Source organism: Sciurus vulgaris, assembly GCF_902686455.1.
Source record: "Sciurus vulgaris genome assembly, chromosome: 10".
NCBI lineage: Eukaryota > Metazoa > Chordata > Mammalia > Rodentia > Sciuridae > Sciurus > Sciurus vulgaris.
In genome coordinates this window covers 28636409-28652476 of record NC_136470.1, presented here as the reverse complement: position 1 = coordinate 28652476, position 16068 = coordinate 28636409, and the positions used below count along the sequence as shown (strand labels likewise).

Genomic DNA, 16068 nt, shown 5'->3' with positions numbered 1-16068 from the left:
TAAACTAGAGTAATTCAATATGCTTCAGGTTCTTAATGAACTGCATTTATTCTCTAAATTTAAACAAGTTTTTTTTCCTAGCCCATCAAACAGGCCAGTAGTCAACCATGACATGACTGGCCAAAGTGTGATGAAAAATGCCTAATCATCTAGAGCAGTTTCTTCGACCAATGAATAATTTCTCATATTTATTATATACTACTTTTATCTCAAAAACAATTACAATTCAGTTTTACCAACAACTCTGCTTTACAGGTAGGGCACATATTATTAAGCGATAATTATTGCATCCAACACAATTATCTTTAAAAATTAAAACTGGTTAGAAATGCTAATGATATCTACTTTAAGTATTTCCTAACTATCATGTGAAAGGTACTTTACAAGGTGTGTTTTATGTAATACACAAAGATTGAAAATTTTAGCTGTGCTGCATTCTTATCAAATGCAAACAAGTACAATAATCTGGTTAAAACTTCTTATTTAAAAGAAAGGTCAGAGAAAAGCAACTCATCTTAATAAATACACATAAAAATACTGAATTGATTCTGTTGCCTTGGAATGTTATTTAATGATATGCTTGAAAGATATAATATGCTGCACAATATTAGAAAGTTGGGATGGGGTAGATCACCTAGTTGGCAGTTGCATACATTGTTTAGAAGGGTCACAACACGGTGCCACAGTGAAAAGAGACTTTTATAAAACTAAGTCCATACCATTTGTATTATGGTATATTTCTTATTTTATTATATATTTACAAGGCTTAAGACTTCAAAATTGAGGGCTTGATTCAAAAAATAAATACATTTATATGCAATTTTAAGACTAGAATAAAATAGTCACTAAATATATGTTCAGCATAAATGCTTCTTTGAACATTTTAAAATTACTTCCAGTGTTTTCCCACTTAAGTGGAATATAAAATACCCACCCAAATGTAACACTTAAATTCTATTCTTTTATTTTTTTTTAATTTGTATTCTACTAAAAGTCATTTCCTATCATTAATGGTCAATGTCATACTTTTTGAAAATATATAGTTTCATCTTCAAAAAATACTCAATATAAACAACTGTTTCTTTGACATTTTCATTTGGATAGGCATCTCACATTTAGCCTATCAACAACTGAGTCCCTGTTCCTTCTAATCCCAGATTGTATCAACCCCAGTCTTCCAAATGTTCAGGCCAAAAACCTGACTGCTACACCCATATCCAATTCGACAGCAAATTCTGAGGGCTTTACCTAAAAAAATATCTGGAATCCAACTTCTTACTGCCCCTATTCATGTCATCTTCATTTCTCCTGGATTATTATAAAACAGCCTCCTAATTGTTTTCCTTGCTTCTGTTTCTAATGTCCCACTGATTTATTTAATACAAATATTATATTGGGTTCTCTTCTGTTCAAAATTGTCCAGTGGCATTCTAAACCCTCTAACTTCCTCACTCACCCCCCACCAGCCATAGGGATCTCAAATACACTTTTTCTCAGACATTTTACATCACTAGCTCCCATACCAACTCAGTTTTCACTTCTGGGTGAGGCCTTCCCTGGATACAATCTAAAATTTCATGCCCCCTACATACTGGCTTCTCTGTTTCAATTTTTATTAGTGTTCATTAATAAGATACTATAAAAGTGAACTGCTTCATTTTATCCATCTCACCAATAAAATTCAGATCCAGAGGGGCAGCAATGCTCTCTCAGAAACATCATTTATTCAGTATTTCATTCCCAGGCTCTTGAAGAATAACTGGAATACAGCAGCCCTCCATACATGACTACATTTCATGGTCTCACAGGAGAGTTTGCAGCAATTAACACAGCTATGTTTAGACACTGCGGTGGCCTCCTCAAAGACACACTTTTTCATTTCTTTTCTGATTGTTGGGCAGAACACTCACTCTTACCCCTCAGGAGGTAAACCCTGATTAGGTCAAATTATTCATTTTGACCAATAATGTTTACTCTAATAATAGGGGGCTTAGGCATGGGCATATGATATAATTTTGTACAGTGAAGCTTACTGGGAAGGAAATGTTTTCCCCATTTAAAAAAAACAAAACAAAACAACAAAAAAAAAAAACACCAGCATGGGAAAATGCCCACCTTGCAACAATGAAGAATGCCACTGTCAAGACACGAAGGCAGAGGACAAGGGAAAATGCCACGTGGGTCAGACCTGATAACACTATTCTGACAATTAATTAACTGTACTCCAAACTTTCTGGTGGGTAAGATGATACACTACTTACTGTTTAAGCTACTTTTAGTATCATCTTTTATTACTTATATTTTAATTAACACAGAAATATTATTTAACTATTTTGTTACATCAAACAAATGAAGGTGGATTCATCACCTGATGGAGCTCAGGAGCTTCCCCTCTCCCCTTTTTTTTATGCTGTATGCCTACAGAACATGTCATATGACAATAAAAAAGTTATTTTAAGATATTTTCTCACAGTAATAATGTTACAAACAGTGTGGCTGTTCTTTCTCCTTTTTTTTTTTTGTACTAGAGATTGAACCCAGGGATTCTTAACCACTGAGTCATAACCCCAGCCCTTTTTTGTATTCTTTTTTTTTTTTATTTAGACACAGGGTCTCACTGAGTTGTTTAGGGCCTCACTAAGTTGCTAAGGCTGGCTTTGAATTTGTGATCCTCCTGCCTCAGCCTCCCCAGCTACTGTGATTACAGGAGTGTGCCACTGTGCCTGGAAGTGTGGCTGTTCTTAATGGAAGAATTGAAAATAAATATATGAACAAAGCAAAGGCAGTCCAAGTGTAGAAATTTAAAATAATTTAAACAGTAAAATCATGTTATAAGCCACCATATGCCTAGAAATGTTCTGCAGAATGATAAGTGATCACTTCAAGGAAAGAAAAAAGAGAAGAAAGAAGAAAGAAAGAAAGATGGTAATGAGGGAAGAAGGGGTTACAAGACCAATAAACTCAGGGGATGATGAATTAAATAAAGGTAATTATGTTCCCTTCGTGTGTGTACACACTCCAGAAGGCAGTTAGGGGATACCATTTATTTGAGACATCCTCCTTCAAGCTTGAAGCAATACTAGCTTAACGGTGGGGGTAGAAGTGAGTCAGTCATGGTTTGAGTCAAAGGGCCGATTTTGAGTCAAAGGGTTTTGATGTTTAACTCAAAGTATTAGTAACAAAGTCAAAACTATAACTGTCTAAAATTGTAAGTCTTCTAGTTCCCAGTAAAACTTAACACATTACAATGCCTTTCCATGAAAGTCTTACAAATCTGAAAATTCTTATAAACTTATGAATGAAGTGTCCATATTATCAAATAACTTATTCTAACAATAATGGCACCAAAATTAAGAATATTAAAAAAATTAAACTATAGGATACACTTAACTCTGCACTTTAATATCTGCGATATACATGGTAACTAATTATCAATGTATTTTTTAACTGTTATTTTCTAAGATATTTGGATGAATTATGGTTCTGAAAAAAAAAAAATGTACTTAAAGCCATTGGGAAAGGAGAGATTTCCTTTGAAATCTTCTTACCATAGTCTCCAACAATAGTCTCCAACAGTAAGCAAAAGCAAAAATGATTATTCTGTTGATAAAACTTCAAACCCAGTCACTGGATCATTTTAACTGAGAGGATACCTGATCATCTTAAGGTTGACTGTGTATTGATCTCAAGTGCAATTCTTACCTCATCCTGGTCTCCCTTGCTGCTTCTTTGGGGTACTACACATACAGGAAATGAGGCAGAAGGCACAAAAAATGTAAAAGTTAAGCCTGTATTAATAGTGTAAAGCCACAGAATAGCCAAAAAAATACAGGAGGTAAAAATCCTTTTTATAAAATATAAATTCGTCTCTGTGACTGCTGGAAATTCAGAAAAGGGTTACAGAGAAAGCTGAAAAACTAAACCAAACATCTCTGAAGTTCCTTATCTTAAGGTAAACCAACTGAACAAGCACTATTTAAATTTAAAATAAAAAGTATTTAATCCCAACATTTTATCAGTAATCATGACATTAAAAAAATCATAACTATATTTCCCACAAGTAGTCAAAGCCATGCATGTGCAAGAGGTGGGGATAACAAAAATAATTAAATTGTACTACATGTTATGTGCCAAGAACTTCTCAAAACAATCCTAGGAAGTTGTCCCCATTTTACCGAGGAGAACCCTGAGTATTAGGTAAAGTGATTTGCCCATTATCAACAATAAGTAAGTGGTAGTGTTAAGTTCACACCTAGACTATCTAGTCTTGTTCAATTCCACCACACCACAATGTCTCAGTCCTTGTCAACTTTAGTCCACTTACCCATAACATTGCTTTGACTCAAATGTGTTGTCCTAAAGCCTAAGTAGCCTCAAATATACTTCTGTACTCTAATGATGATGCAACATGGCATATAGTTTAAAAACAACTATGTGGTAGATTATTTCCAGTTTTTATAATTAGCATTTATAAAGCAGATGCAAGTAAATACCAGTTACTGACATTAGTACTAAGTCAAACATTATTGCATCAAATCATTATATATAAATCAGATATTATCCAATTTCACAGATGAGGTTCAGAGAAGTTGAGTAACTTGCAGGTAGATCTGGGATCCAAATTGAGGTCATTCTGTTTTTTTTAACACGTTCTACAAATACTACTCAATAAAGCCTCCACAGTGTCACACTAATTGCCTTGGCAGTCAGACTCCTGATCATTTCATGAGAGATGGATAGTCTCTTTTAATATCATTGGTTAAATACTCTGTGCCTAGAGCTATGCTAAAGACTTGTGTTTTTAATTACAAGTCCTTGCTGACCTCACTAGACTCTCTGAATAAAAATATATTCCTAGGGTAGTCTAGCCTCTGGCAATTTCTATTGCCAAATTCTCCAAACATATCACTTGTGTTACTATTAGGGCATAAACACCATGGAATTTCCTTACTGGAATAAAGCCTATAAAAACCTTTTGCAGGAAAATCTTCAGGACTCTAAGTATCAAAAAGCGGAGGAAATGTTGATACTTCAAAATAAATCCTGACCCAGTAAGAACTGGCACTGGGCCTCTTATTTTCCTGCAGTCAGCAAAACTACAAATCTATAAAAATTCAAATAGTAGTTAAGGGCATGCATTTTGAAGTAGTTCCATATGTGGTGAGTCACTTCCAAACTCATTCTTTATATTAAAAACTTTTTAAAACCTCAATATGTGGGTAGAAATTGCTTTTAAAACCTATTAACTGCCATACCATGAGAAGAAAAATGAGTCTGTGTGAGATTTTACTAATTGTTTTCTCTGAAAACCATTTTCTGGGGTGGGGATGGGGGATGCATAGTATTACTGACTGATGCCCTACCTTGCTTGGTAGTGCAAAGAAACCCAGAAATTCTTGTTCCTAACCCTGTACTGATCTAGATCTTTGTAAAAATGAAATGAAAGTCAGTTTAATCACCCAACAAACATAACAGGCAAGTATATATGAGGAGAGAAGAATTGGAGGAAGTGGAGAACTGGGTCAGTAGGTGGCAGATCATAACTAGTTCAAACTTGAATTCAAAAGCATGGACTAGGGGTATGTGAAAACTCTTAAAAAGCAGAGGCAAAGAAAGAAAAACAAAACATGAGCAGAAGAAAAGGTCCTAACTTACAGAAGAATATGCTATTGAGTTTGAAAACCTATTTTGGTTCTCTTAAAACTGCATTCAAATTAAAAATATTGTGATTAACATGTTATCTTTCTAAGAGTACCATGATAATAATACACTTTATGTATTTCCTTATTTATTCAGTACAATGTTCCTAAGATGTAGGTTGTATGTTATTTTACAGATCAGGAAACTAAAACCTAAGTTAAATGATTTGCTAATAGTCTATGTGAAGAGCCAAGGGGGTCTTGGAATGTATTTCCCATGGATAAGGAGGGACTACTATATTCATTTCATGAATTATGCTATAAAAGTAAGTCCATGATAACCTCTATTTCACATTAAAAGAGCCAAGTCATTTAGTTTTTATTTTTAGACAGGATTTCATCAAGTTGCTTAGGGCCTTGCTAAACTGCTGAGGCTGGTTTTAAAATTGTGATCCTCCTGCCTCAGCGTCCAGAGTCACTGGGATTACAGGCGTGCACCACCACACCCCAGCAGCAATCTGCTTAATAATCTTTCTTCCCACTTATATGTCACCTACTACTGGGTCTGCAAGAAGATCAATTATAAGACTACACCAGTATAAAAACAGTGAAAATGCAAGGCAGAACTTATCAGATGGATCCTCAGAGGCAGACACATGTGGCCTGGTTGAATACATCCACAGATCTTATCCATAGATCCACAGAAATATAGATGGCAGCTGATCCCTACACTAGAAGGTAGAGCTGTTGTGGGCAGGAAGGCTCTAATATTGTGTAAATGTTTAATGCATACTCCATACTGTCTTAAAAACAGGAGCTTTATATATTTCATTTTCAAATCAAGGCATTCTTTAAAATAGTGCTATACTTTTTTCAGTGTAGGTAAAATGGTAACAACTGAGATGATTAAAATAGATAAAACTGGTTTGATCTAAATCAGATTTTTTTTACTTGCCTTCACAAAATTCAGTTTGTCAAGACTAAAATACATTTCTCTTCTCTTTGACAAATGTCAAACTAGTTTATCCGGAACTGAAAGCTAAAGAAAAATAAATAACACAATATGGCATAAAAGTCTTAACTTTCCTATCATTGGAAAGGCTTGATTAGATTTTAAAAATGGAACAATAAGACAAAATACAATACCTCTGGATGTGTTTCTCCCAAATGTTAAAATAATAGGTCCTGAGAACAGAGTTCTGAAAGAGCTCACAATCCAACTATTCCCTGAAAAAGAAGAGAAATGTGCATTACTTTAGTATATCTTACCTCAAAGAATTAACAGCTTGTTTTAAAATGGAATTTTAATTACTCAAACCATTATGGAAAAAAACAAAAAAGATGTATTTCAAAATATAAAGTATTCTTATATGTGCTTTCCTTAAGCATAGTTATTGACTGAATCTGATGAAACAAACTGTATTACAGAATTATTCATAAAAATATACTACATGACTTAACCTTAATGTAAAAATTGTCACCTGTTCCTAAGGATACAAGAAACTAATGTCAAGAATAAAGAGAAATTTCCCTCAAGGATTTTTGGAGAAAGAGTCTCAGGATTATCTGACATCACAGTGTTTGAAACACATTTCTTCTCTAGACCAAAAAGAACAGAAAATGTCAAACTCAGAATGAGAACCACCCTAGATAAAGAACGACACTGACATGTAGGAAAGTTTACACTTTCAGAAAAAAAGAGTGGGTGAAAGTTTCTGTCCAGCCAGAGACAGTGTCTATACTTTAATACTATGGTGTCTGAGGAGTCTTTGACTTGATCAAAGACCAATGGACAGCAAAGCTAGCTGGTGACAAGGAAGGTGTGATATTCACTCCCAGATCCCACCACAGCACACTCCACCTGCATCCGCTCTGTACTAACTACACTGCTAGAACTCTTAAACACTGCTAGAACTCTTAAAATCCTAGCCCATAACTCATGATCAGTTCTCTAGGACTATAGCTTCAACTAAAATAAACCCATAAACCTGAATTCTAACCTCCCAAAATAGTTATTTTTTATTACCACTTCATTTTACCAGGGTCCTTCAGCCTCCTTGAAACCACACAGAAGTACCAGTTTTTTTAGAGTTATGCTCCCTGAACATCCCAGTCAAGTAGGCTTTTCAACCTAAATTGCCTTCTCTGTATCATGCTGAATGTTATTCTCCCCGTGACTGCTGAGCCCTTATTATTCTTTGATTCCCCCCCAATACCTTCTGTGGTACAAAACATCATAGCTAGTGCTTACTAAATGTCTGCTAAATTCAATTAACAGAACACGCTCAAGTAAAAACAATTACCACAAAAGGAAAGGAAGGAGGTATATGGACCAATAACAATGAAGAATACTGTTTTTATTTTAATTACTTTATTCCTGTACATCCTCACAGTTCTTCATCAGTAAGACTTTAAGTATATACATCAGTGCTCTCCCAACCCTGAATATGTGGCAGGTCTCCCTTCTGTACATGATGCTGGACTCTAGTACCACTCTGAGGTCCTGTACCAACTGGCTGGCAACTGGACATTAACACAAATCCTCTAAGTACATACATCAGCAATGCCAAAGCCACCTTTCATCAGCAGCAGGGGATGTCCCCTATATATATAAATCAAAGACTCCTAAAATCATAACCAAGAGCAGACTATTCCCAAGATCTTAGAAGTAGACAAAGGGTATCTCCTTAAAATGGTGTTTAGAACTAGAGAGAAAAAACAAACGCAACTCTGAAAAGACATCCAGGTGTTTGGGGGTGGGGGGAAGCATTATCGTTTCCTATTAGGACACTACTTTTTCAGCAGCTAAATAAAAACATTACCAAATCATTTTATGTAATAAAATTTAACCTTATTTTGACCTTCCTCATAAAGCAAACAACTCTCTCTATCCAATAAGGTTCCATCTGAACTATGTAAGATGATAAGCAATACCTTAATTGCATTCATTTACATGACTTTGAAACTATTCTGGGCTGAAGTCACTGACTACAAGGTCACTGAATACAAAAAAGTAGAATGTATGCAATTTGCAGAGGAAGAATGATCCACTTAAAACACTGTGAAGCACCTTTTTCCATCCCTCATTAGGAGATATCAAATGCTTAATGCAATCAACAGGTGCAGACATCTCTCTTTGAAACATATCACATGCAAAAAAAATATATACACACACATCTAAGAAATATAACTAACATGTATACTAAGACTATATATTTCAATAAGTATATAAATATACATTATGGCATTCTTATTAATCTGCCTAAAGGAAGAAAAGAATATACCCTATCAGCATTTAAGATCAAAACACAAAATAGAACTATTATTTTTTCCACTGTCACATAAAAAAATTTCTAAAAACTAAAACTCAGATTATAAGGCTATAGTTTTAGGGAAACAACTACAAACACAGGATGTTAAATATATTAAGAATTTCTGCTTTCATTTTATAAAACCTACAGAATCCTATGTTCCATGAACTGGCTTAGAGAAACATACTTTACATGTTTGTCTCAAATTCAATAATACCGCCTTAGTAAAAAGAAAGGAAGTACAATGGATTGACAGAAATTACCATGTATCACAGAGGATAATGTGTATTCAAAATCTCAAAATATATTAAAATGCATAAAAACAAGTTAACCCTATAAAACAGTTACCATTAGTAAAATACAATTCTAACACAAACTAGATATTATTGGCATTTAAACTGGAGAAAAAAGAAGGAAACCAAAAGAACAGGATCTACGATCTTCAGTACTTTAAAAATGTTTATAGTATTAGAACAATAGAACTTCAAGTATTTATTTTAGGTTTAATATAACATCACCAGGAGATTCATTGAAGAAGCTTCTGTCCATTAAATTAGATACATCTTCCTTATTTAATTTACTACCCAAGCACTTTTTAGACTACTCAACCCAATCTTTTGCAATTTAAAAATGATTTAGTCAAAGAGAAGTAATGATATTATAAAATTTATGCATCTTCATCTTCTCTCCCTACAGAAAAGGGCAAGATTTTTTTTCAGGTAACTATGTATTAGATCAAAACCATTTCAATTGATGCTTCTCCCCAGAGAACAAGTATGAACACATATTTAAGGACCATGTTCCTAAATAAACTCCAACACCATGTTACTTTGTCCTTTTAAAATTAAAACCCAAATCTCTCAATTTCTACCTATAAATCAAACCAATGCACTCTGAATTAGCTTAGTTTTAAAGTAAATGTATACATGTAGTTTATAAAATACTAGTTACTATTATTATCTACATACGACTTTCAGTGAACACATCTTCTTTAGGTATTTTAATTTACAAGAAGCAATTCAGGATCAGACAAGGAACTTTGTAACTGTATGAGGAAACTCCCAGCTCACCTTTTTTGAAAAGGATAAGAACATGTGGGGCCAACTAGAAGCTTCCTCTGCTGTTTTCAATGTTTCTGCTTACACTTTTATTTGAACTGAAGTCTCACATTGAAGACACACTTCTGATAAAGATCACATTCTTTTTCCTGCAAACATTTCTTTGCCCACCCCAAGGTACTGAGTGCTTTATATTCCTGAATTCTTACGATAATTCTGAAGTTCTACTTCAACCACAAAATATCACAATTTTCTTTTCCTTACAGATCAGAAGATGTTGAAGTCAATTTTTATAACCACAACCTAGTCTCTGTGTATATTTAAATGGGCTACAATCTTGAACTGAAATAACTGTATTAATGGCATCACACAGCTTTCAATGAAGAAAGAAACAAGCCTAAATTTAGGTTTAGCTACATTTCAATCTCAGGAGACTATTGTAAACCCCACCTACAAAGCAGGTATGCATGTGTGTGTTGTTCATATATTTTATTTCTTATTTTCTGTATATTATGATGTTCTGACAATTGAAAGATCTTACTGGCTGGGTAGACTATCTCTTTGGGGGCAAGACAATTCTTAAGAGATTGTGCAAAGGGCTCAGCCCACCATGCCTTTGGTATGCAAACTAACCAGTTCAAACCATATCTCCTTCTTCTGGCTCACACACCTTAGAGGGCAATATTCCTTTGCCTTCACATCACCCAAGGATCAAGAACCAAGTAAAATAGGGACCTGTAAGTTATTAGTTAACTGTTAGTTATTCAAAACTATTACTATTATATTTAAACTATTACTATTATAGTTTATTACTATTATCATCTACCTATAGCTTATTCAAACTAGTCAAACCTAAATTTGGTGACCCTGCACTGCCTTACCCTTCTAGGAGATTCCAATAAAGGACACAGCCTGGGCTCTTCTGTAGTGCCTCCTGACCAGTGCTTTCCCATGTCAGCCTGTATAGCATGACATGGCATAGCTTCTGGGATGAGTGAGTATAATAATCTTGTTTTTTGAGTTTCTGTGTCTCCTTTTGTGATTGCACCTGACTAAGCACATAAATGTGAGCCTGTGTGTGCAAGCCTGTCTTCATTTCCTCTTTTCCCTTCCCCAGATGGTAGCTGAACAAAATACTACACTTTTAAAAATATATATAAGGATATGAAGACAAAGTATCAATTAGCTTGAAAAAAAGATGCCTAAATAAAGAAATCTATCAATTCTGTATACACAATTAAGTCTTGGACTGACAATGTTGCTCAGATAACATAAAAGAACAAAGTGACTCAAACTGTAAGGAACTGGTCAAAAAGATTCCACAGAATTTGAAGTACCTGCTACAGAATATATTAATGTACAATTTCATCTGGGAAATATATTTCTTCCTCCCTCACCTGTTCCCCCACCCATCTTGCACTCAACTCTATAAACAGCAGTTATCCCCCATTATAAAACAGTTGGCGGTTACAACAATGAGCCAACCAAGAAAGTACAATATTCTATAACTGACATTTACTGCATTGGCCTTGGACTTCTAATCTTTACCAGACGGGCACACAAATCAATCCATCAGCTCATAAAGGTGTGCTTTTTTAACCTCTAAAACAGATGGGATTGGCCAGAAGTGTCTGGCATGTCAAACTGCTAATCACTGCTGCCCTTTGCACAAAATAACCCACTTAAGTTGAGGCATGGTTGCACTGTAACCGACATTAGTCTGTGGGAAACCCATTTAACTGTCACACACTCCTGCCACTCCTGCTCTCCCTTAATTAAGCCTAATGCCTTATGCTTTGACCTTTTGTTCTAGCCTATTAACCCTATCTAGTACAAGTTCAATTATGTTAAACTAAAAACTTTGCTGTAAAATATTAAATGCCAAGCTCAAAAAATCAAAAGGGATATCCCCCAGCCTTAAGTTCTATGCACTCTGATACTCAATGCAATTGAAAATAAAACCTCACTTTTAAAGTAATGCTGATTTGTATTAAGTTAAGGGGAATCAAATTGTCATTCTAGTCCAACCCCCTTATTTTACAAAAGAAAGTGAGGCCAGAAAACATAAAATTACTTGTCCATTTCACAGCTTTCCCACAACAAAGCCATGCTAAAACCTATCTAATCCCTAGCTCTAATTCTTTATTCTCCACGGTATCTCTAGATTAATAGTTCAACCACCCAGCATTAAGGATACTAATATTTTTACCACAAATTATTACCTTTCAGCATCCTCTAGAATATATTACACAAATAGGCCTAAAACAAAATAAATGGTGACTTCAATACAGTTTAGAAATAAATTTTCCTTCCTCCTCCTACACACCAAAACTTCCTATCCCCACACTACTACTTTTGTCCCTTTTTAAAAATAGTCATGACCATTAAAAACTGCTAAATCCTACAACATTCACAAGGTAATAAAGCAATATATACAAATAGAATTATTTTCTTTCTGATGTTTCACTGAAGTATTCAACACAGTCAATGACTAAAGCCACAGAAAGCAACTACAGCTTGTTACTTATTCTCATAGGGCGATTTCACAGGTTCATATTTCCAAGATGTCTTCTTTATACCTATATACACATGCACTGCTGTTTACTTTTACAAAAAAAAAAAAAAAAAAACTAAAAAATTTAACATTCAAAATAAAATATAGTCCAAACATGTAATCATCACAATGATAGTGTTATCATATAATACTGTATGTTATCTTTTCTCTTTCCATTTACTTCATGCAACTAGTAAAAAATTCTTACCACTCTCACTATGCCACAAGAAACAACTTAAGAATCAGTAACATAAAATTTAAAAATTATATAGATGCTGTGAGGAAATGCATATTAAATTTAAATTTTCAAAAGGTTTAAAGTAAGATTTTATCTTTTTTGGTCGACTGCCCAAAGGCTCATTTTTACCTATGCTCAATATTAACCTCTATTGCCAGCTTCTGCCTTTAACAACCCCAAACCTTACAGGTTTAAAGTAACCTGCCATTACATGGAACATATAATTTTGCAAAAGCAAGATCATCCAGAATTGTGCTAAAACAATGAATAAGCCCAAAGAGAGAATGTACTACTTTTTTAGTGTGGACAGCGTCTGAAAGAATATGGCATAAGAGTTTAAAATCAAGGTGAATGAATTCATGTTATTAGAATGATACCTTTAGAAAAAAAAAAGCATTCTCTGGCATCATGAGAAGGAAAACACAAAGATGTGTAAAATGTAAAAGATGGAGGTAGATAACTGGTCAGAACTAAACAAACACTTGTAGCAGGGGCAACCAGGAAATCCAGTCTCATTTGCCTTTTTCACTACAATCGAAATTAAATGAGGCATCACGTCTTAGTTATAAGTTTTAGTTTATAAAATAGAAATTAAGTGTGGGTATCTGCTGAGGAATCCAACAATGGGAACTTTACGCTACCACACGAAAGCTCATGTACTTTCTAACATATGACCTGACCTAACGAACAATGAAGGGAAAGTACTCAGGACAAGAGCTGGTAAAAGCACAAGGTAGAATATACCAGAAGATATAAATATGCTCATTTTTCTACCCTTTTACTTTGAACATTGGTTCATTAGCTTTCTCTTCTTTTGCTATAACCTATAAGCATGTAAACACATAGAATAATATGTGAGCCAAGAGAGATGTTTTTCTAGTTTACACAGACATTTAAGGTAATGTCTGGTGAAAATCTTTGTCTTCACAAAACAGAGAACTAGGTTAAAGTTATTTTAAAAGCATTTGTTGAAATCAATGCTATAAATATTTATCCAGATAATTTATATTTTTGGCATTTGAAAAGAAATTTTTCATCTAGAAAATTCTGAGCTCCATTTCAATATAAATTTTATTTTCTGCCTCCTACCAACTAAATATTAATGTAGTTGAAAATGATGACATTCTAACAGTGAAGAAATTCACCTCTAGTGAGGACCAAATTCTGAATTTTAAAATATAACTAAAGGGCTTCATTTACTGCTTTAAGTCCTACAACTTACAGATTTTGAAACATCAGTTGTTCTTGATACCCTCTAACTTCTAAGGTTATTGACCACAAAAATAAATTCTAGACAGGAAATTTTAAGATGTTTCCACCCACCAAAGCAGTCAAATCCAATGCAATTAAATGGACCAAACTGATGGGTCCTTTTGACTACTGGAAGTGAAACTAAGGAAACTACCTGGAAGATTCTGAAATGCTTTGTTTTATTTCCTTATCAAAAAAAAAAAAAAAAAAAAAAAAAGGAAGAAAGAAATGAATATTGCCCCCAAATATATTATAACTGGTTTATTTTTGAAGAAATTCAGTATAATAAAAAACAAATTATTTTAAGTGCCAATTATCAACAGTTTCACTTTTTCCCTCAAAATTAATGACCAGAAAGAAAATAATAAATTTTAAGAAAGCATTATTATTCCTTTTAGAAGTGTTAAGTAGACTAAAGAAAAAGGTACAACAGCTATTATTCGTAAGTTACACATAATATCAATAGCTATTATATAAAAAAATATAAAGGTTCTATGCCTGACCTAAATGAGCCAGGTTTTACCAATAAGTGGGATTGGTAGAGTTCAATTCAACAAATGTTTATAGACAGTCTTGTACGTACCAGGCACTGGGCGCTGACACTACGCTGCTGAATAAGCTCCTATTCACCCTGCTTACAGTCCACTGTGGAAATCAGACATACAACAACTGTGACTATTACAATCAGGGAGCACATGAAGCTGAGAGAAAAACATGATCTTGTTAAGAGGACTGGAGACTGTAGTAAGCCTCTAAACGCTTGCCCAGTGCCTCATGAGAATAATAATATTCCTGTCCATTCTGCTTTACCAAGGTTGGACACACGTCCAGTCAGTGGCCCATACAAAAGGCTGCAATTAGGTTTCCTTCCTTTTGCTCTCTTCTTAGGGGTATGGACCCAGGTACACTTGGTTCAAGGCACATTATCACCACTCTTCTACACAGTGGTGTCCCCTCAATCTTATTTATTACCTTTCCATAAGAGAATGCAGGCAAGGGGTCCATAACCTTTGCATTATGTTCCCAACTGAACAAAAAGAAACAAGCACCTCCATTGATAGTTGTAGAAAATTACTTATCAGTAAAAAAGTAGAGTTGGCTGCAAGTGTTCTGGTCACACCAATAAACTGTAAGTGCCTGACTGAATTAATCAACAAATAGGAAGTTTCCCCACTGCTTTCTAAATAGAACTCAAAAGGTACAGAACACATAAACAGTTTGTATACACACCTGTACTATAAAAATCCTCTTTAAAATTCTCAGCCTGGAAGTTATATTGCTAGTTCTAGGTACTAGAATTACGAATGAACCGTAGGACTTCTTGGGACCAGGAGAAGAAATTAGGTACCAGAACAGGGATGATGTAGTAGACTCCTTCTCACTACTTCTCAAGACTCAGTACCAATTATTACAGATCTTTCCTTGGGCTTAACTTGGATTTACTGCTGGATCCTTGGAAAGGTTATTAATTATTTCTTAACACCTGGTACACAAACCCTTCTTTCTAGAACAGCCTTAATCAAAACAAACAAATATGAAATCAATCAAGATTTGACTTCTCATTTTGGGTATACCCAACTGCTTAGATGAATGACTTTTAATTTTCTCCTCTGTAAAATGCATATAATAATTGTTTTGGAAATTTTAGATTAACAACAATAACAAAAACTACTGGAAGATAATGAATTGTTTACCCAATTATATCACATGAATTCCCCTGGCAATTAAAAACAATTTAAAAAGACCGGTGAGAAATCATATTATAAGGGAAAACAGGGTAAAAAAAGAAACAAAAATACACAAAAGAGGATCAAGAGAAAAAAATTGGTGCATTAAGTGCTCAGTACATTTTAGCACTATTTGATTTACCGTGTATACTGATGGTGCTTTTCCATAAGCAAGATGGCTCTAAAAAATAACTTGTTTGATATTGGGGAAGTAGGACAGGAGGCCTTAAGACCAGTATGCTTAAATTCATAGACCTAGAGCTTTTATCAAATTCTCTTCCAGCAGGAAA

At 34.3% G+C, this 16068-nt stretch overlaps 1 protein-coding gene across 5 annotated transcripts in view; it reads right to left on the bottom strand.

Annotated features, from left to right (window-relative positions):
• The window catches only part of NRIP1 (nuclear receptor interacting protein 1), a 76355-nt gene that overhangs the window by 51588 nt on the left and 8699 nt on the right, over nucleotides 1-16068 (bottom strand). For all 5 annotated transcript variants that reach the window (XM_079156316.1, XM_079156318.1, XM_079156320.1 and 2 more), the window contains exon 2: nucleotides 6786-6866. The gene's annotated coding sequence lies outside the window, so the exon portion shown is untranslated. The remainder of the gene's footprint in view (nucleotides 1-6785; nucleotides 6867-16068) is intronic.